The following is a 22030-nucleotide window of genomic DNA, read 5'->3' as shown; positions in this document are numbered from 1 at the left end:
GGGATGCGGCTTTTGCTCAATTGTATATATAAGATAGATCCTACTGGTCCAGGGCACTGTGCTCTAGAGCTGGGGTGGTATAGACATTTTGCTACAGCGGTTTTCGTCTTCCACTTAACCAATGGTATAGCGTTAATTGCGACCGTCAGGGAGCAGTTTACTATGAAAACCTCCACCGGCCGTCCGTCCGTCCGTCCGTCCGTCGGTCACACGTCACACGTCACAACTTTGCCCTGCTCATATCTCCGCATCAGTATGACATCACACCACATGTGTACACAAACCTTTGTGTACGTTGCTGTGGCAACAGTCTGTTGTTGCTGGTTTGTTAGTGTACGTTAGCAACCACCTTAGCAACCATGGTTTTACCCTAGCAACCAACTGTTTACCCTAGCAACCAACTGTTTACCATAGCAACCATGTTTTTTTTACCCTAGCAACCAACTGTTTACCATAGCAACCAGATACGCAGAGCAGGGATCTCCATATATGGGCATAAACAGGTGACATCACAATGATGTCAGATACTCAGAGCAGGGATTACTCATATGGGCATAAAAGGGATTCTGTTAGGGATCTCCATATATGGTCATAAAAGGGATTCTGTTAGGGATCTCCATATATGGGCAATTGGCATACAAGGGATTCTGTTAGGGATCTCCATATATGGGCATAAAAGGGATTCTGTTAGGGATCTCCATATATGGGCATAAAAGGGATTCTGTTAGGGATCTCCATATATGGGCATAAAAGGGATTCTGTTAGGGATCTCCATATATGGGCATAAAAGGGATTCTGTTAGGGATCTCCATATATGGGCATAAAAGGGATTCTGTTAGGGATCTCCATATTTGGGCATAAAAGGGATTCTGTTAGCTGTTAGTGATCTCCATATATGGGCATAAAAGGGATGCTGTTAGGGATCTCCATATATGGGCATAAAAGGGATTCTGTTAGGGATCTCCAATCCATATATGGGCATGAAAGGGATTCTGTTAGGGATCTCCATATATGGGCATAAAAGGGATTGTATCCCAGATGATGCCCTGTTAGGAGATCCACACTAACAGAATCCATATATGGTCCTACCGACAGCTGCTATAAGCCAACCCTGGCGATAAGGTCTGAGTCGAAGAAATGCTTCTTTCCTGGCAAGAATTGCCCCTTTATACTGTAGGGCTCGTTTGTGTATTGTATGACATCACGCCACATCATCGGCTGAGGACTGTGTGATGTCATCATATCTCCATATATGGAGACATAAGTTGCTCATGCCCAAATATGGGCTGGTGAGGTCAGACTTAGTGTGATGCGTAGGTTATCTCCATATATGGAGATTCAACTTCAATGAGTAACCATGGCAAACTGTCAACTGCCCGTATGTCTTGATAATTGGTAAAACAAACTTTTGGCCTATTTGTGGAACGGTCGCTTATCTCCTGATTAGGGAGTCTTACTGGTTACTGCACCCCAAAGTGGCCCTCTATATCATCAAAGTTGCCCACCTCTGTTCTAGGTCATTCATTGTAGTTGGAGTTAGACACTGGTATGATTAAGAACATTCATGGTTTTGGTGGGCTTGGGGAAGGCTGACAGAAAGCGCTTCAGGCATACGACCAATCAAATGACACTCTGAGTCTCTGACTGACAAAAGCAAACTTCTACCATAATGCCAGAGTGACAGACAAACCCAGATGTCTACAGTGCAACTTTGCAACTTTAAGACGTGTATACATACCCATTTGAGGGGCTGGATAATCAGTATTGTGAAAAATAAAATGGCAATACTTATTCTTTGCTCAGCCCTTTTCCTCATTGACAAACTGGCAGCTTGTGGGCATGTTGACTAGTAGTAGTAAAGGCAGTGTTGATTTTGACATTTTAGTCATAGTCTTTTGAATAACATTTAATTTATTTTTTTAGACATATTTTTGTAATCTGAAATGTTTTAGTGTAGTTTTAGTCAACTACTTATCATAAGAGTTTGGTCTGCTAAATCTACAGTTGATTTCGTCGACAAAAATGTATCTTGGCGGGCCTATGGCTCTTGATGTAATTAATGCCTGATTTTACACTTGCTTTTATGCTGAAAACAGGCAATCTACAAGCTCACAACGCGTTGACACGTTGTGAGCTTGTAGATCATTTATTTTTCAGAGTGCAACACTGGAGCACAACCAAACATAAAATGACTGAGTCTTTTAGTTCCACTGGATCTCTTCTCCACTAGTCCATCCCTGACATTTTAGTCAAGTTTTGTATTTGTTGACAAAATCGTCAATACACATAGTCTCGGTTTTATTCATCATGGCTTCGGTTTTATTTAGTTTTCGTCTATGAGAAAAGGCAGTCGGTCTGTGTATCCTTCGGTAAATGGAAACAGCAATCTTTAGAAAGGCTCGATTGCCTCTCATCTTTATAATTGATTCATGATCGACGACACAAATACCCTTGGTTGACCTTGGCCTCTCTCTCTCTCTCTCTCTCTCTGTGTTGACTGCCTCATGTGAAGGTTAAGAGGACACTGTTGTTAACTAGCAGCCACTCCAGAGTCCGACCATACAGGGATCTGGGAGAGCTTTTGTTGCTTCATTGGCCTTTTGCCAGATAAGAAAGGAAGTTGTGTTTGGTTCTCCTCCCCTCAAGGGGGCTTGAATGTATTTCTGGCCCTTCGTTCTTCTTTTTTTTCTTCTTTACACAAGGGGCTCCGGAGATTATTTCTGCAGACCATGGGATGTTGTACATGTGCTACGGGGGCCAACACCCAAGAACAGGAAGCCTCGGTTTCTATGAAAGTCCAACGAGATGGAAGCAGATAAGCGGGCCGAAGGGAAAACAATATTTTGGCTGGAGGCTTATTCTGGTTGGTCAATTAGACTCCCGATGGCTGTTTGATTTAGCACTTCCTCTACCTGCTTTTATGTGTTGGAGCACCGCTGTGTTGAACACAATGACCCGTGATTGAAGACGGAGCTCGTTCAGACGGGCGGTGGCGCCAGTCTTTTATCAGATGCACGAGTTCCAGGACTCTGCGAGACAACTTCAAAATCGATGGATTCACATAATCTATAATTTTTTTTAACATGCCTAGTTTAAATTTAGGCCTACAATTATTGAATGCTTTAACTTCCGTGCCGCGCTGTGAGCTTGTATATCTGCTATTTTTGAATGTAACTCAAATATTTGCTCCTGGGGGGTCCCTGATACAATATTTTGAGATAGGGGGTCCGTGGTCAAATATATATCATTTTGGGGGTCCTTCACATGAAAAAGATTGAGAACCACTGACATAGTAGTCTCTCAAGAACAGACCAACTGAGCTCCATTTAAGTGAAAAGGACCTTTTCTTTGACGATGGCTGGCCAGATTGCTGACATAGAAACATAGGTTTTTCAAAAAATATTAGAAGGATTTCAAAAGACACTTCGGATCAAAATTCAAATTTTCACGATTTTTCAAAAATAGCAGATCTACAAGCTCGCAGCCGCGCTGTGAGCTTGTATATCTGCTATTTTTCAATAGTTAAAGCATAAAATAATGATACACAATAATGTGTACCCGTTCTAAATGGGTTAAGTGTCATTTAAACAGTTTTTTTTAATGCCTGTGTGAAGTTGTGCTGAAATGTTTCAAGTTTGTAATGCTGTCATGTATTGAAGGCATTATGAACATGCATGTAGAGTTATTGCTATGTGACTTCAAAGCTTTGCCTATTGTTTTGATTTAGCAGACTTTGGCCTGTAGTACACAGTAAAATCCTCTGTGTTTATGTAACTCTTGTGTTTATGTCCTAACTCATTTATAGCCTATAGTAGGGTTCCCCAATAGAGCATCGCAGCGGAAGTGGATTCCTGGGGTCACTTAATATTCCCCATTCGCCATAGACTTTTACAAAAATATTTATAACAATTATGTTAAGCCTCGAACCAAGCCATCCAGGATGGAGGTGAATCATGACCATATAACCTTTTTTTCTATGAAAAGAACATTTTGAAAATCGCTAAACAAAGGGTAGTTATTAAATGTAGTATATCAAATAATGTAATATTAAAATATGTTTTCACATAGGATCAAAGGTTATATGATCATGATTCACCTCCATCCTGGATGGCTTGGTTCGAGGCTTAACATAATTGTTATAAATATATTTGTAAAAGTCTATGGCGAAAATGAATGGGGAATATTAAGTGACCCCAGGAATCCACTTCCGCTGCGATGCTCTATAGGCGGCCCGCGGGCCATTTGCGGCCCGTGGGGGGCTACTGTCTGGCCCCCACCAACCCCATTAATAATGGTGGTATAAGAGCAGCAACATTGAGTATATTGTCATTGTCGGGTGGAAACCTTGTATGTCCAAAACCGTTCGTTTTGGATTTATCATCTAAAAAATGTACTAAACTAGTGAAAACAGCCGATCTACAAGCACACATGTGTGCTTGTATGATGAAGCAAGGCTTTGCTTTACCAAAACACTTGCACATTTGAAACTTGAGATACCTAGACCTAATTCGTACCTTGGGGAAAACTATTTGGGGAACACTGGCCTATAGTTATGTCATTTTTTCCGAAAAAAGCTGCACGATGAGGGCATCATTAACGTTAGAATGAAGTACCAAAGTCTCATTTCACGTGAAGATGAATCCTCTTAAACGACATTAAACTACACAGCATCCTTCATCATTTTCTATGTACAAAAGCTGCAAGGCCTACTGGTCCATCTATAAAAGGAAATGGCAGAGCATTATGTTGTACTGTACGTAATTCTCATGAATTAATTGCCCAGTCCCCATTTTTTTTTTCACTGAGACATTTCCTGATGGACATTGTGTTTAATGAGAGGCTGCCTCTCGTCGTCCCCCAGCCCAGCCTGGGCTGTGAATGGCTGGGTGGGGTAAAGGGATATGAGGTCACTCTATTCATTGCATAATGAAGCTATAGCTAGTCTGGCCAAAGAAGATAAGGCCTCCTCTTCTGTTACGTAACCTGAAATCTAAACTGACCAAACCTTTATTTTTAAAATAATCCTATGTTTACATTAGTGAGTAAATGTGTGTGTGGTACTGGTAGGGCAGTCGAAGAATTAGGAGTGCAGGGGTCATCACTTTGTCCGTAAAGACTTTTGTCCGTAAAGATTTTTTTATTTAGTTTTTTACTTAAAGGAGTGGCGACACCGGCCGAAAATTAACATTATGATACAGTAGGTCACGTGGTGTTTCTTCAAACAGTCTGAAAAGGAGGCGGGGCCGTATCAGTTAGTAGTGAATGTATACTTCGGCCGTCGTGCGGTGCCGCGCAATGTATACTTCGTCCGTTGTGCGGTGCCGCGCACAACCTTGTTGTTAGCGTGTAGCGTGGCTAGCGCTGCATCGCACGGCTATTTGCGAGAGCTATTGTGTGTGTACACACACACACACACACACACACACACACACACACACACACACACGCGCGCGCGAAAGCACACACACACACACACACACAGGCTACACACACACAGAGTTTATGAGCCGCGGACCTCCTCTGCGGAGGAACCGTTCTACGGTTGCTCCGGTGTCCCGGATGCTCCAGTCAGGTTAGGGCAAGAGACAGCAGGGTATGGCCGACAAAACCGTCGCATATACGGGGAGAAGCGTGTTGACCCTCGTACACCTTTTTTGACACCTTTTTTGAAGAAGACATGTACTTTTTTATCGGTCTAACCATTGATTTTATAGCGAATGCTATATCATTTTTACCCCTAGAACTGATAGTTTTAAAGTTGGTTTAGAAAGTCGGAAAGACACCTCGGACAGCTTTTTTTGGGGCAGTTTCAAAAGATAATGATATGGATAATCGACTCCGCCCCTCCCCCCATATTAGCCCAATCAAATTAATTTATTTCGGTTACTGTACAGAAAGTACTACTTTCAGTACAGTAACTACAATAAATTAATTTGATTGGGTCATTTAACATGGGGGTACATGACATCATTAAAAAATTGGCTAATTTGATAGCCATAATTAGCTGTTTTGGCCGTGTCACGCCCCCTTTAAAGGAGCTATAGTCAACTTTTTCTTGAAAAACGGACGCTAAAATATTTTGATTCAAAAATTACCACAAAAAGCGTAAAATAATGATAAAATAATCATTTTGGCCATTGTCAGACCGACTTTGTTTATATCCCTTATCAATCCATATAAAAGAATAGAAGAGGGATATAAACAAAGTCTGACAATGGCCAAAATTATTATGGATTATTATAGAATTATTATTGATAGAAACACATATATGAAGCTTAATCTTTTTTGATAAAATATTTTCTAAACATTATTTTTATTTTAGCTTCTGTTTTTCAAGAAAAAGTTTACTATACAGTAGCTCCTTTAACGTCATCAATAATGTTTTGATCATAAGACCTGTAATGTCAAGTGTACAGGTTTTCTTCAGAATATGTATGAATCTTATTTACCAGTAAGAGGCCTAATGGCGACAAGCAGCCTTGCCCTTTAGGGCGAGGTCGCGCCTGGCCAGTGATGTATGTCGGACCAGTTACCCATACTGTATGGAGACCACTGGTACCCATAATGGAGATCCATGTACTGTATATGGAGATATGCTGCGACATGCTGTGAAAGTCCTATGACGTCTATAACATCTGACATCATACATAAAAGTAATATGGGTATTCCCATATGAAGTCCTGTTAGATATGGGCTTAATATTGATGACATCAGGGATCTCCATATAAGGACATAAAAGGCATTCTGTTAGTGTGGTTCCCCTGACGTCACAGTGATGTCAGAGTCCCTTTATGCCCATACATAAGTGGTGGGCGATAAAATATCACCATTCTTTTTCAAGCAGTATCACGATCCACAATCTTATCACACAGACAGGAAATATCATTCCATAGGCACCCATTCCTTGAATACTGTTTTCTTTTGACATTTTCTAGTCAGATGAACTTGTTGGACCTTATTCCGTTAGAGACTCAAGGCAAAGTCCCCTTTTCCATGATAATATTTAGAAGGGGTTTTTTAACTCTTATTGGAGGATAATAGACCCTTTTCTGTCCACAAATCTATCATGGCCTCATCATGTGACGTCTAGGTTAAGTGATTCTTGCGTCTCTCGCTCTCTCTCTCTCTCTCTCTCTCTCTCTCTCTCTCTCTCTCTCTCTCTCTCTCTCTCTCCAGATGATCGTTATGTTTGCATATTTGCTCCCCCCCCCCCGCGTCTCTCTTCAATACACTCGGCCAGTCACACTAATTGGCCGTCAGATTGCACTGACATGCTTGGAAGTTTGTCCTTCCAAGAAGAAAAGATTCGCCTTGGTACTGGTTTGATGATGCCTTTTTTTTTTTTATTAGTTGAACATGTTTATGTCAGGTCCTCTTCATTTAGCAGAGGTATTTAAAAATATCTTAGAAGATGAAAGAGTGAGTAAATGAGTCACAAGTGGTACATGCCCGTGTTAGCAGTACACTGTCATTGACCAGGGGAAGGGGTAGGGCTCTCTCTCTAAATAATCTTTTTTTTTAGCTGAATGACCTGGTCTTACGACAAGATATGAATGAGCTTATGACTCATTATCCATGTTACGACCTCATTATAGCCATATTCATGGGTTGCATTTGTAGTCCTACCTACACCAGCCATTTTGAGGACCAACACAGGTGTTTTGATTAACATAGAACATTGGTTTTATGCCAATCAGACACATTGAACACCTGTGTTGGTCCTCAATATGGCCGGTTTAGGACTACAAATGCAACCCATGAATAAGGCTATAAAGTAGCAGTAAGGCTTACGGCTAACTTATACATCCTCACATGACCCTTTGGACACAGTCGCTCCTCAAATGTGGTGATAAAAGCTATCATTTGGCGCTTTTGTTCGACAAACAGGAACGTTTTAACTGAAAATAGTTGTCAAGGTTCAGCCAACTGATCTGAATTAAACTCTAGTCTCTATTTGACCGTTTGACCGTTTGTTGTGTGCTTTAGGTCCGATAGGAGTAGGACACATAATGGACATAATGTCCATTATGGTAACTTACAAGTAGCACGCCGTAAGGGCGAGAAGCGACCGTCCGTGAAACTGCGTGTTATACAAACAATTCCCCCAAAAGAAGAAGACGAGTGTTGACACACACACACACACACACACACACACACACACACACACACACACACACACACACACACACACACACACACACACACACACACACACACACACACTATATATACATCACTCATTTTTATGCAAGTCCTGTGGCCTTACCCTAACCTCCATCCCTAAACCTAACCCCTAACCCTAACCTTAAGCCTAACCCTAACCCTAACCGTTGTGGGGACCTACTATTTTGTCCCCACACTGTCAGAGGTCCCCTGCAGGTGACTGTGAACATGCGTTTAGTCCCCATAAGTATAGCAAGACAAACAAACACACACACACACACACACACACACACACACACACACACACACACACACACACACACACACACACACACACACACAGGGGTCCGTTGAATTGCATGATATCCAACTGCGACAGGAGGAGGGCCCCAGCTGACACAGCTGTGTTCCGTGAATCAGTGGATGCAGCGCATGGAAGGAACACGTTATTCCAACCAGTTCCTTTCCCCTCCATCAGGCGTTATAGAGACCAGGATTACTGCATGTTTTAATGAGGGTATCTACCCTAGGAGACATGGGGAGAACATGCAAACTCCACAGAGAAAGTCCCTTTCGCCAAACCCCACCTACTGTAGGGTATGGGTGCTGATGAGGCGGTCGTTTTGATACTAACTGCGACCTAATGGTCGCAATTACTATATCAATACTGCATCAATGCATTTTGATGTTTGATTTGGTAATATATGTGGCAGTACTTTATAGTGCACAGGCTTTGATTTTGATATTAACAAAATAGGAAGTAAATATTTCAGTATGAGATGTGCATGGAAGGATCTTTGGTATTGGAGGCAGACTGGCAAGGTGAAGTGTTTACATGTTCATCCGCTAGGCCACCGGTCCGGGCCATGAAAGCTTTTTGCATTTTTTGAGCATTTTGAGCACCCAGCTGATAATAGCACAAGCTCTCTTATATGTTTCATGAACCATTAGTTGAGAGCTCTGCCGTATCCTTCATCCCAGGACGCTATTTGAGATGAAAGAAACATACTGTGTAAAACCTTCAAGTGGATGAAGATTGAGAAGATGGACAAAATCCATTCAAAACAAAACAAAAAACAAGCTAATGTAGTAGATGGATAATTGTTTCTTTGATGTAATGGACCACATCCTCTCAAAATTCTGAAATACAGCAGCTACAAATGGATGCCATGTGATGAACGGACTGTTCTCAAAACTCAACTGTTGTGCTCTTTTATGATTGATGTGCCACTGAAAGAAGTACACAGTTAGTAGAAGCAGACTTTTACTTTTGATACTTACAGTAAATACATGTAAATAACACCAGATACTTTTCTGAACTACATGTGAACTACAACACGTTGATCCAAGTGTTTGTTCTTTACTGGAGTAAAACATAGGGTATGAGTACTTTTACTTAGGGGTGGGCGATATGGTGATAATTATCGTTGAGACGATACAATGTCTCCACGATATGCCTTTTCAGAGGTATCGTACATATCGTGATACAATGAGGGAGCCTTGTAAAAAATCCTTTTTAATTGTTAATACAGAGATTCATTGGAGAATTCAATTTAAACCTGCCTTTTTGTCTAAATCAGTAGTTCTCAAAATGTAAAATGTCAAGGTCTCCACTTAACTCTGACAGTATACAAATGATTACGGGTCCATTTGGTTTCATTTGTATACTGTCAGAGTTACCATACTTGTAAAGTTCAATTTAGACCTCCCAAAAGGAACCCAGAGAGTCTAGTTTTTGTCAAGTAACTTGAAAAATAACCATAAAAACCAACTTGAAAAAATAATTGTGATAAAATCGTGTATCGTGATACAGCTTGGGAAAATATCGTGATATTGTATTTTTCCATATCGCCCACCCCTACTTTTACTCAAGTATGGCTTTCAAGTACTTTATACGCCACTGTTTATTTCTCCATGTTTAACGTGTAAGGCTGTAAGAAATCATGAAGCAGTTGCAGCTTTTGGAACATATGGTGGCTGGACACTTAACTTCGTACCAAAAAAAGTAATAAAATAATAATACATTTATTGTGGAATGTGGAACGGGGCCGCAAGAAAGCTCCCCAGGGGCCGGATTTGGCCTGTGGGAATATCAGTGTGCTGGAGGCTGTCAGAACAGTTGTGGGGTGGGTGACAGATGAGAGAGTGGATTTTAATGAACGTATTATGCCAAGGCAATAAGTAAGGCCACTTTGACCCACCTCAGGAAGCAGACAGCGGGCCGGAAATGTGGTCCCCCATAATTTAAACTGAAAGGGGAGAATCAATTAAGCAAATCTCAAGTCTTATCACATCAGTCGTCAAAATATATACGGTAACGGCGCCTCTGTGTTATATAACCCATTTAGGCCTAGAATTATTGAATGCTTTAACCAGTGAAAAATAGCAGATATACAAGCTCACAGCGCGGCACCGAGTGCCGCGCTGCGAGCTTGTAGATCTGCTATTTTTGAAAAAGTTGTGAATATGTGTGCAAATCTTTGAATATATGTATTTTCAAAGCGAACGTTTGTAACTCAAATTTTGCTTCTGGGTGGTCCCTGGAACTAGATATTTTGAAATGGGGGTCCGTGGCCAAATAAATATCATTTTGGGGGTCCTTCACATGAAAAGGTTTGAGAACCACTGACATAGTAGTCTCTCAAGAACAGACTAACTGAACTCCAGTCAAGTGAAAAGGACCTTTTTCTTTGACGATGGCTGGCCAGATTGCTGACATATAGAAACATAGGTTTTTTCCAAAAATCTTAGAAGGATTCAAAAGACACTTATAGAATCGGGTCAAAATTCTAATTTTCACGATTTTTCAAAAATAGCAGATCTACAAGCTCGCAGCGCGGCACTCGGTGCCGCGCTGTGAGCTTGTATATCTGCTATTTTTTTATATTTAAAGCATAAAATATTGCGTCATAATGTGTTCAGACCTAAATGGGATAATCTCTAAATTGAGCTTGCGTAACGCGGGTCAATAAGGTGACTGGCGGGATCACGGGAAAAGCGGTGAAACTGAAACTTACCCCTGGGAAGGAAGATTCTGTATGCACAGATAGCGGGAGCATTATCTTGTTGATTGGAGCCCCGACTGCTTTTTATGTCGCTAGAGCTAGATCTTCGATTTGTGGTGGGTAATGCTTTGGGATGAAAGTAGTTATCTTATCAAAGCCCTTTCTGGCTGCTATTGCGCTCGCACAGCCAGGCCTTTAAGCACCTGCCACAGTCGGTGTCTTTGCAAGAGCTCAAAGGAAACTGAGTTCTCAATGGGAATAGAATGATGGAATGTCATTAGGTGTGAGGTGGCATGCATAGGGAAAGATATGAGATATGCTTTGAAGTTTGATCTGTGATGTGTTGCGTTCCAGACAGAGTTGTCACCATGGTTAGATTGAGGACGATAACTTAACTCTAATGTAGGCCTTTCGGGATACATGTGAAATGTGAAATGTTTACATTGTTTGAACTATAATGTGCATCAGTAGGCCTAATGAATTGGGTGATAAGAATGAATAGTTTATTAGGATCCTGCACCTTCACGCAGAACCACAGTTACTGTATTATAACAGGTAAGCTATCATTTTGGTATCGGTCGATTTTGCAAACTGCACACATGCAGTAGTAACTAGTAGTAACTATCGATGGCTAACGATTGGACACAATGGACAGGCAGGCCTCTGTCTTGTTTGTATTCACTGGTAACAAATAACTTGACCCTCAGTTGACCTTTTCCTTTTTGGTGATGGGTTTTTAATGTCACAAAACGTCACTTTTAATATTTAGTTTAAAGCTGTGGGTTTGGCAACAGACATCCGTTGTCCATTTTCATTTTACCTGTAAGAGAAAGTCATGAGTGAGTGACTGACTGACAAACAGTAAAGATAGACAACTGAAAAATATTTTTTTCTTTATTTCAAATAACTCATTTTGGACTTTTTCTTCGTTCTTTTTTTTTTGCAAGCTGAGCAACTTATGACTCCTCAAATCCCTCATTACAAAGACAAACAACAAAGGTTTAGATGTCTGCCTAGTTGTCAGCGAAGTTAGTTGTGAAACTATTGGCTTGTGATCAGACTGGTAGACAGGAGAGCAGACAGCCTCTGGTCCCAGTAGGCAGCATAGTGTACGTTAGTGAAGCTGATGTGAGCTTTTATACCCTCAGATGACTCAAAGGTGTTATTGAGACCCTTTTTTTCCCCTTTTTAGTCTGCATCACGTTGCATGCCATCAGGTCACAGAGCTGTCAGGGTAGCGTGTCGAAAGATCCGCACAGATTCTCTGAGACGGGGAGGCAGGATAATGGAGAACGGAACAAAGTGTGGGGCTATTGGGCTTGTAAAGAGGCAGGTCTGTCACCGCAGTTCAAGCAGGTATACCAAAATAAAAAAATAAAAACACCTTTGTTGTGATAGACTCTGACACCATGGAAACCGTCTGCTCCAGCTGCGATGAGTTCACTGTTGACATACTGTAAGACATCACACAGTCCTGGAGACGCTCCCTGTGTGGGTCTCCCAAAGTCAAGTTCATGAACCGTCTCTCTATCCAGGATACACTTGATACCAAACAATGCTTGATCCACCGTGGATATGTGTACGCAATCTACTGCAGTGTTGATTTCATTGGCTAAAACTATCTACTATCTACTGTATAAATGACGTCGACTACCCCTTTTCACTGACGAAAGAATATACAGTATAAGAACTAAATAAAAGATAAGCTAAAATGACTAAAACTATGGCCGATCGACAAGTTCGCTTTTAGATCGGCTATTTTCAGCATGTAACTATTATATGAGAAACTAAATGGATTTTTTCTCAAAAGACTGTGACTAAAACTACTTCAAAATGTGCTGTCAAAATCAACACTTACAAAACACACATACAAAACAATGCTTGATCGACTATGCACAATGTGTACGCAATCTGCACATCTATTCTGTGCGCTCATAACCGATGTCTAAACTATTCCGGAGAGGAAAGGAAAGGTATGTCCGGTTATTAGTAAATAACTATTTGCACAACCCAAATGCAGTCGTGGCAAAAAAAAACAACAAAAAAAAAAAAACGGAGCGCTTGAAAATTCATGTCACTTTTCCCTGTCACTTTATCCAGAACGCAGGTTTGACCCTTAACCCATTTAGAACGGGTACACATTATTGTGTATCATTATTTTATGCTTTAACTATTGAAAAACAGCAGATATACAAGCTCACAGCGCGGCACCGAGTGCCGCGCTGCGAGCTTGTAGATCTGCTATTTTTGAAAAATCGTGAAAATTTGAATTTTGACCCGATTCTATAAGTGTCTTTTGAATCCTTCTAAGATTCTTTGAAAAACCGATGTTTCTATATGTCAGCAATCTTGCCATCGTCAAAGAAAAGGTCCTTTTCACTTAAATGGAGCTCAGTTAGTCTGTTCTTGAGAGACTACTATGTCAGTGGTTCTCAAACCTTTTCACGTGAAGGACCCCCAAAATGATATATTTGGCCACGAACCCGCATCTCTATCTAATATCTAGTTCCAGGGACCACCCAGAGTTACAAACGTTCGCTTTAAAAAATACATATATTCAAAGATTTGCACACATTTTCCCGACTTTTTCAAAAATAGCAGATCTACAAGCTTGTAGATCTGCTATTTTTCACTGGTTAAAGCATTCAATAATTCTAGGCCTAAATGGGTTTTAAACAAACCAGCTGTCACTGTGACTCAAATCATCCGGCCTTGTTTGTTTGTCGGGGGGCTGCTCGTACATACGGACAAATCAGGGTAGGACGGTAGATTCCTTTAGTGTGTGTGTGTGTGTGTGTGTGTGTGTGTGTGTGTGTGTGTGTGTGTGTGTGTGTGTGTGTGTGTGTGCGTGTGCGTTGGAGGGACCAGTGTGACCAGATCTGGGAAGGCTGCCAGGCAGCGTGCGACGTGTCTGTTTTCTCCCCACAGGGACAAAACGGAAATGACAAGGCAATCACCATTCTGTCAGCATCACCATGGTAGCACCCAGCGAGGTTATTTATCCTCAAGGTTAATGGGATGACGCCTAGGAGCCGAGGTGGCCAGATTGGGAGAAACATGTGCCTGTTTTACTTAAGCGAGCTAGGGACACAGTGTGGCGGCGTGGTCGTGTCACATAGTACACTTTTGAACTCTTGAGCAGAACGGGGGTGAATTGATAGATTCCTAAGCGTTGAGCATGAAAGTTCACTTTAGTTACTGTACTTGACACTAGGGCATTCACCAAATATTCGAATATCAGAATATCAAAGTCACTATTCGACCTTGTTCACCGAAGTCGAATATTTGCTTATTAAAAAAAAATCTCTCTAAAAAATATATAGTTTTTAAAGCTTGGCTAGATAGGAAGTCATAAGAATGAGTTGTCAATGGCCCTGGTGGATGAATTTGTTAATGTTCTATACCAGGGGTTCTCAAACCTTTTTAGGCCGTGACCCCCAAAATAAACATATTTGAACTGGGGACCCCCACCTTGACAAGAACTTGGAATTGTAGGTATTACATTTAATGTGACTCGGTTCCACAGAGAAATATTGTGAAAATAGCTGATCTACATGCTCACAACGCGCGTTGTGAGCATGTAGATCGGCTATTTTCACAATGGTTGCCTCTTGTACTTATTAATATTTGACAGTTTGGCCAGTCCTGTCGAATATTCGACTATTCGAATACTTTGAGGTTGAATAATTTGAATACTGAAAATCACTATTTGTGAATGCCCTACTTGACACAGCTTTGAATCTAGTTTTACATCTGAAAGTAAGTAAAGCAAGGCCCATCAGGATTGATCATTGTGTTGACAATGCCTAATGCTCTTTGTTGCCACCCTAAAATGATGCATTAAACCCTTCCTTTCTTTATTAAAGTGTCATGCTTCCAATTAAGGAAGCCCAGCGCAGTCTTACAAGGATACTTTTACATTTCATTTGATATTAGACAATGACCCAACTTGACAATTAAAAAAACAATTATGAAACGAATAAGCATCTAAAACAACCAAGCTTCATACTACATTGCAGATTACATAAATACAACAATTGGTCCTTTCACCTCACATTTTAACAGGAGACCGAACATTAACCTGTTTGAAAAGCTGAGATTGTCTTCTAAGGCAGGCAATTAAGTTTAGCAAGTTGACAACTATAATATCCCTGTTGTAACATAGCTACGGCTTTGAATAGGGTGCGTAAAGGTACTCACATTTTATACTAAAGGCAATGTAGATATACTCCGTTCTAGTACTGTAAAAGTCCGGAATTCAAATTGTACTTAAATTGTAATTTCAAGTTTTCAAATGTGTGCACAATGAGTAGAAGTAAAAGTATTGGAAATTGGAAATACTCAAGTAAAGTGTAAATGCCTAAAAGTTTTACTCAAGTGCATTAAAGGGGAGAACCACCCATTTTCAATATTGAACTATGTCATTAATATACCTTTGAGTTGTTATGTTGAAATAAGAAAAAAGCCCCCCTTCTGTGTTGCCTAGAACTGGAGGATTGAATTTGGGGTTTGGCTTATCACAACGGTGTACTTTGCAAGTTCTTTTTTTTTTTCACTTCCCGACTCTTCACTCATTCTCAGTCTCTAATAGAAACATCGCAGCACGGCTCATTACTTGTGGGTGGATAGGTGCCCTTAGATCATTGAAATGCTGGTATGGCGAATCCTGTTGCATCATTATTCTAGGCCATACTAGTTTATGTGCTCATATGTTGTACCATCATTATTGTATCACCTGCCTTTGTGCTGTGTTTGTAGAGTAGTAGTATCTGCATGTGTGTACGTGTGGATATTTTCATTCATGTGGGCAAGTATCTGTGTCGCTGCATAGCCAGAATATACTGTCTTAATGCAATTCAGTCTTGTCATTTAATGCAACTCAGTCTTGACATTTAAGCATTTAGCAGACAGTCTTGTCTTGTCCAGAGTAGTCAAGACACATGATGAGATCTCTACCAATGTCTGCTGACATCTACAGTAAATGAAACCTGGGGGCTAAAACTGCCTCCCTAGTCAACAAATGATAATTCTTTACAAAGCGGAAATGTTCAAGTAAATAGAGTAGACTACTCTATTTACTCATGTCCTGAAGCTAAGGGCTGCCATGTCCTTGATAGCTTTTGCTGCTGGTGTGCTGCTGTATTCTGGATGAGTGTGCACACCTCAACGACTTTTGAAAAATGTCTGTTATGCCCAGAATGAACACCAAAGCATAGAAATCTGCTGAAAGAAAAAAGACTGGGTACTCAGAAGATTCAAAAAACTTAAGTGTGATGAAGGTGCACTTTGGTAGGGAACTGAAAGTACAAAAGAAACAAAGAAACCAAGGCACTCTTTGGATGAGTAGTCAAAGCGCTTTACAAAAGAAAACATTCAAACATGTAGGTCAACCTGTGACATATTCCATACCCCTAATTTAGTAGAAGTTTTTCCAATTGGTGTAATTAAAAATTGAATCATCAGTTTTGCTGGAAAAAAGTCAAAATCTTCTCTGAGAAAATGATCCATTTCTTGCCACATAATTCACCCTTTGTTAGCCTCCTGGTTGGTCCCTGACTGACCAACCAGCAGGCTCTATCTGCCTTGTCCCGCCCTGGTTCCGCCTTTTTTATGGTGAATTAGCTAAAACATAATTTTTGGAGAAATAAAAACATTTAAAAACATGCTGAGTCACTATACTGCCACTGAGCAGCTCCAATTGACTGAAACAAAGTTTGAAATTAGAATTGAGCACACAGAATAACAATATGAAGCAACTGAATTAACATGGCAGTGGATGGAATGTCCCACTGAATGTCCCTCCAAGTCAAAGCAACCAATGGGTGTGGAGAGGGGCAGGACAATGGGCGGGACTTGACAAAGGGTGAATTGAAATGTGCAATCTGTTCAGACAGATTGAGAGTAATGTTGTATTCAGTTATTCACAATCTTGTTACTGTCATCCCAAAGATGATATGCTAACTAGATAACTAAAGGTCCGCATCATTCTTCTGACTCTTGAAAGTTATATATTTTTTGTCCCGTGTAAAAGAGATCAAAGAGTAGCCATTTATTTTTTCCCCCCTTTTCCCCCCCAATTTAGTCATTGTGTCAATCGATTCGTCCCCACACACATTTCTGTGTCGTCACCGCTGTTCTATCCTTCTGACTCACCTGCCAGTGAGAAGCCCCCAGCGGGAGGATGTAGTAGGGTCTTCGCCCTACTCCTCCCGCCCAACACTCCCTGCTGACAGGTTGCCGTCCCCAGCCCCGTAGGATTATATGCAAACCCTCAACCTCCGTGGTGCTGGGCAGGGACTTTACCACTGCGCCACTCGAGCACACTAATGTTATTTATGTTAACATTACCTGCTTAAAGGAGAACTTTCTGACTAGCCGTTTTATTACGTTAATCTGATGTTATGATATCCCAGAACGAACCATCAGTTTTCTTTTTTTATTATATTGAGTGCTCGAGAGAGCTGCTGTAAAAAGGTGAACGGACATTTAGATCTCACCCCCTCCGTTCAGAGCCAACGTGTGCTTTTTTACACATTTTTTGAAACTCTACGCCTGGTTAATGGAAGGAATAACATCACCTCAAGCATTACAAGTCATTTTGACTTGTTAGTGGTTGTTAGCGAGTGTTACCTGTGTTGCTAGGATGCACTGCTCACTGCTCTGAAGAGCTGCCAAGCTGAAATGTCTCTGATGCAAAATGAGAAAACATTCGTTAAATACTCAAAGTTGTGTGGGAGTGGCAATTTATGTTTTGTTTAAAGTGCTCCAATCACACCGGTGACATAAGCATATTAGACCTTCCAGCGCAGTGTTGTCACACATCATACATAAGCCTCTGAGAGACAAGTATTAAGAGGTGCAATTTATCCATGGCTGTAGCATCCCTTAAAGTAAAGGGCTCAATCGAGGACTTTTACCTCAGTGAGTCAGACACCAACAGAGCGGTTGCTTTTTGGTATACAGTTTGGATGTGTTAAACGGAGCATTCATGATTCAGTACCTGTGTGGGAATAAAGAATAGGAGATGGAATTATTGATTAGCCTATGTCAGGGGCAGGGGTCATCAACATGTCTGTGCACGGACACACGTGTCTGTGGCAAGACTAGGCTTTGTCCGTGAAATAAATAAATAAATAAAATTGATAATGTCCACCGCAAGCCAGCATGGTAATGACACCTGGTCAGGGGTCAATAAGAACAGCGCTTAGTTTTATCATATAGATCAAAATCAATCCACTTGCAGTCGTCAATGCAAAACAAAACGTAGTTGCGGATTACAGTTTAGTCGGAGTTGAACAGTTATTTTTTTCCTCTAAATGTCTGAACATGGCTTCAGTGTTAGTCGAACTTAATTAAAATGTGTTTCTAAAAGTACTGGAGTCTATAAAAATCAGCTCCAGTCACCAGTTGGTGGCTGAGAGTGAGTACAGTACATTATATAGCAATATATTCTGGGAAATAGGGGAAACACTTTAACACTGCCTGTGTAGATGTGGGTAACTATCACATTCTCAGTGCCAAAGCTATTTCTGTAATGACAGACTGCACTGATAACTGTAAATAAATAACATTGCATGTTTGGGAAGGCGTCAGAAATGCAACCCTAACTATCTCTGTGATTTTATAGTATATGCATAGCGTAACGTTCAGTGTTGGGTGTAACGTCGTTATAACTAACGACGTTACGTAACGACGTTAGTTTGGCGGTAGCGGAGGAACTTAACGAGTTACATTTTACAATATAACGGTTAGTTACTTAGTTATATTTTCGAAAAAGTAATCTCGTTATTTTTTTTAAAAAGTGTCCCATTTTCACTGTTCATTTTGTTGCCACCGATTAAAAAAGAAGCCCCGAGTCACATTTCCTCCTCCTGTCTTATTCTGTCAACAAATACACGTGTGTGTAGCTGTCTGTCTGCCTGTCTGCGGCTCTGCCTGCCTGTCTGCCTCCCTTGTATGTCAGCCAATCACGTTCCTTCCTCTGCAGCTCAACCAGGAAATCAATTCACTCTGTTGTTGACTTCTACGGTGCTAGTCCATGTCCCACAAAACAACTGGAAGTTATAATTTATGGCTACTATTGCCTACGTGTTGATCGTTCCTCATAACGGGGAGATATAGTAGCGTCCGTGCCTTTAGTTGACTGTGTGTAAAAGTCCGCGACGGTAGGGTATTCAAATGGATTTACTGTACATCATTGGATCGTATCTGGAGTGAACGGCGGACAACGGTGGATTCGACCCGGACCGGCCATTTAACTCCGGATAGAGCCTCCATATCAATGCCATGGCACCGAGGTACTGTACAGTTTAATGCTGGGGAGCGTTGGTCGATTGAAGAGGACGCATGAGCTAAAAGGAGGCTGCATTCTTGTGTTTTTATGTTTACCAAACGTCCACGCTGGTGGGTTTTAATGGTCGGTAACGGTAACGGTAACTTGTTAAGTTACAATTGTCATTGGGTAGCGGAGTAACTTAACAGATTAGTTTTTCAAGTCAGTAACTAAAGTAACATAACGAGTTACTTCAAAATGTAACGATACCCAACACTGGTAACGTTTACATAGTTCCCAATATGCACTATGAACCACCTTAGTATAACGAGACATTATCTTAGCCATATCTCATCAAATTATTTCAACACCATAATTCACCATTGATTTTATGTGTAATACTTCAATTAAACAACTCAAATAGAACACACAGTTCCAGGGTACATGCCAAACTAGGTTCTCCAAACCATTTTACTCCTAGTAATTATAGTTTGTTGCATGCTAATTTCAGTTATAGGAGTACTATTTCATTTGGGAGTTTCATTGTATTAGCAGAGGCTGTGTCTGACTGTGGTTACCAAAGCTTTGAGCCTTTTTTTTATTTTGTGAAAGGGGGAAAACTGTCATGGTGGTCCCACTATTTTTCAATGCTATGCTATGTTAGCAAAAAAACAGGTGGAATGGGAGATGATTAGTTTTAAATTAAACGAATAAGGTCATTCTTCTACACGGGAGGCTACAGAGTGAAATTGCCACTGGCGGGGCCTGTTTTCCTCATGAACTCCCATCCCATTCATCTGAAATATATACATTTACCGTGTGTGTACATTTTAGTGGCAAGCAGCTGTTCCTTGAAATAAGTGTTAATGCTGCCTGTATGCCTGGCTTCCTTTCTTCCTCCAGTTTGTGACATATAGTATGTACCAAACTACCGATGCAGACATTTTGGTTAGGCTAAACAAGTGGTTCTCAAACTTTTGTAAATAATTTTTTCATTCTCCATCTGCACCCCTGAATCACACCGTTTTGAATCATGTCATATCATGTTAAGTAAAGTATGCAAATCTTTCCCCCTAAGATACAGCATGTCAGGAGGAATGTCAGTTTCTATTAGAACACACTGAAAACAACTTTATAATTGATGTTTAACCACTTGGGGGAACGATCACCAAGAATAGCCCATCCACAAGCTCCCAACGTGTCACAACGAGCTTGTAGATCTGCTATTTTTGGGTGAGGAGAGTTGGGGTAGATGTAAAAATAACTCATCAAGTACAGTGCAACTCAGCAGGTCTGTTTTACTAAAGCATCGAGGTTCTAAGTGGTTAAACCGAAGTGATATTGATACATTCCAAATATTAGCAAAGTATTCTGAGGCACCCTTGGACTAGCGTCACTGCACCCACTTTGAGAAACCCTGGTCTAAATAAGCAGTGACTGATGACTTTACTGTTGGTTGCTGATGCAGACATTTAGTAAAACAAAATCCATGCCTAGGGCTGTCACGATTATGACATTTTACATGACGATTATTTGTCACTCAAATAATTGCGATTAACGATTTAATTGTGTCTTTGTCATTGACAATGACATTTATGTTTGGCTTTTAGGCTTTGAAGTTGCACATGGTAGATATGACACCAACTTTATACTTAAAAAAGAACATTGATAGTGGAAATAGCCGATCTACAAGCTCACAACGCGTCGTATCGCGACGCGTTGTGAGCTTGTAGATCTGCTATTTCCACTATTTTTTACATTAAAAAAATATATATGAACATTTTTCAACATGGAAACGATTATGACGATTATGTCAAATAATCGCGATTAGACGATTATGTAATAATTGTGACTGCCCTATCCATGCCAACTTTCATGTGGGATACAGACCTCACCGCTAGTCAGTACGAGAGTACGCTTTGCAGCAGTGTTCAGGGAACACCATTCATCCCAGTTTTAGTCAATGAACAAATCAGACATGTTGTGGAATTGTACAGCCTCAGCGTTGCACCAGCTGAAACTAGTGATGGTGAGGCTGGTGGAAAGATGAATGCAAGAATGGAAGTTGTGTGTTTTTATAGATAAATTGTATTTTGATATAGAAATGTAAACCTTTTGGAGAACTCACTCCAACACAACACATACAGTATTGTAATGTATAAAGCCATCCATGATCCAGTCTTTGGGCAAAGAAGAAAAGCTCTCGTCTTTTCCAGGAACGCTTAGAAAATTCGACCTATATTTATAGGGAATGAGAGATCATGAATATTGGGTTAACCCAGAAAGGTTTGAATCTGTGCATGCATCTTTGTTCCTCGTTTTGTGTCTCCGTTGGACCATTGTGTCCCAGAAGAGATTGAGGAGAGACCCTCGGTCACAGATTGTTTTGTTAAAGTTATGCTATAGTAGGGCATAGAGCAGGGGTAGGCACTCTTTTTGACCAGTTTTTATTTTCTTGATAAATTAAAAAAATTAAAATATCGGCTGTCACATCAGGACATTGTAATGACCATTAGACTCATAGCAATACCCCACCTATCTCCCAGTCCCAGACTCCATCCCCCATTCAGAGTTCAGAGAATGAATGTAG

At 40.7% G+C, this 22030-nt stretch overlaps 1 protein-coding gene across 1 annotated transcript in view; it reads left to right on the top strand.

The window, feature by feature from the left end:
• LOC308286475 (receptor-type tyrosine-protein phosphatase gamma-like) overlaps nucleotides 1–22030 on the top strand; it is a 187532-nt gene that overhangs the window by 57836 nt on the left and 107666 nt on the right. The window lies entirely within an intron of this gene.

Source organism: Nannobrachium achirus, assembly GCF_963921795.1.
Source record: "Nannobrachium achirus genome assembly, chromosome: 6".
Classification (NCBI taxonomy): domain Eukaryota; kingdom Metazoa; phylum Chordata; class Actinopteri; order Myctophiformes; family Myctophidae; genus Nannobrachium; species Nannobrachium achirus.
Note: the sequence above shows the minus strand (reverse complement) of the source record. Positions and strands in the feature narration are given on the sequence as shown.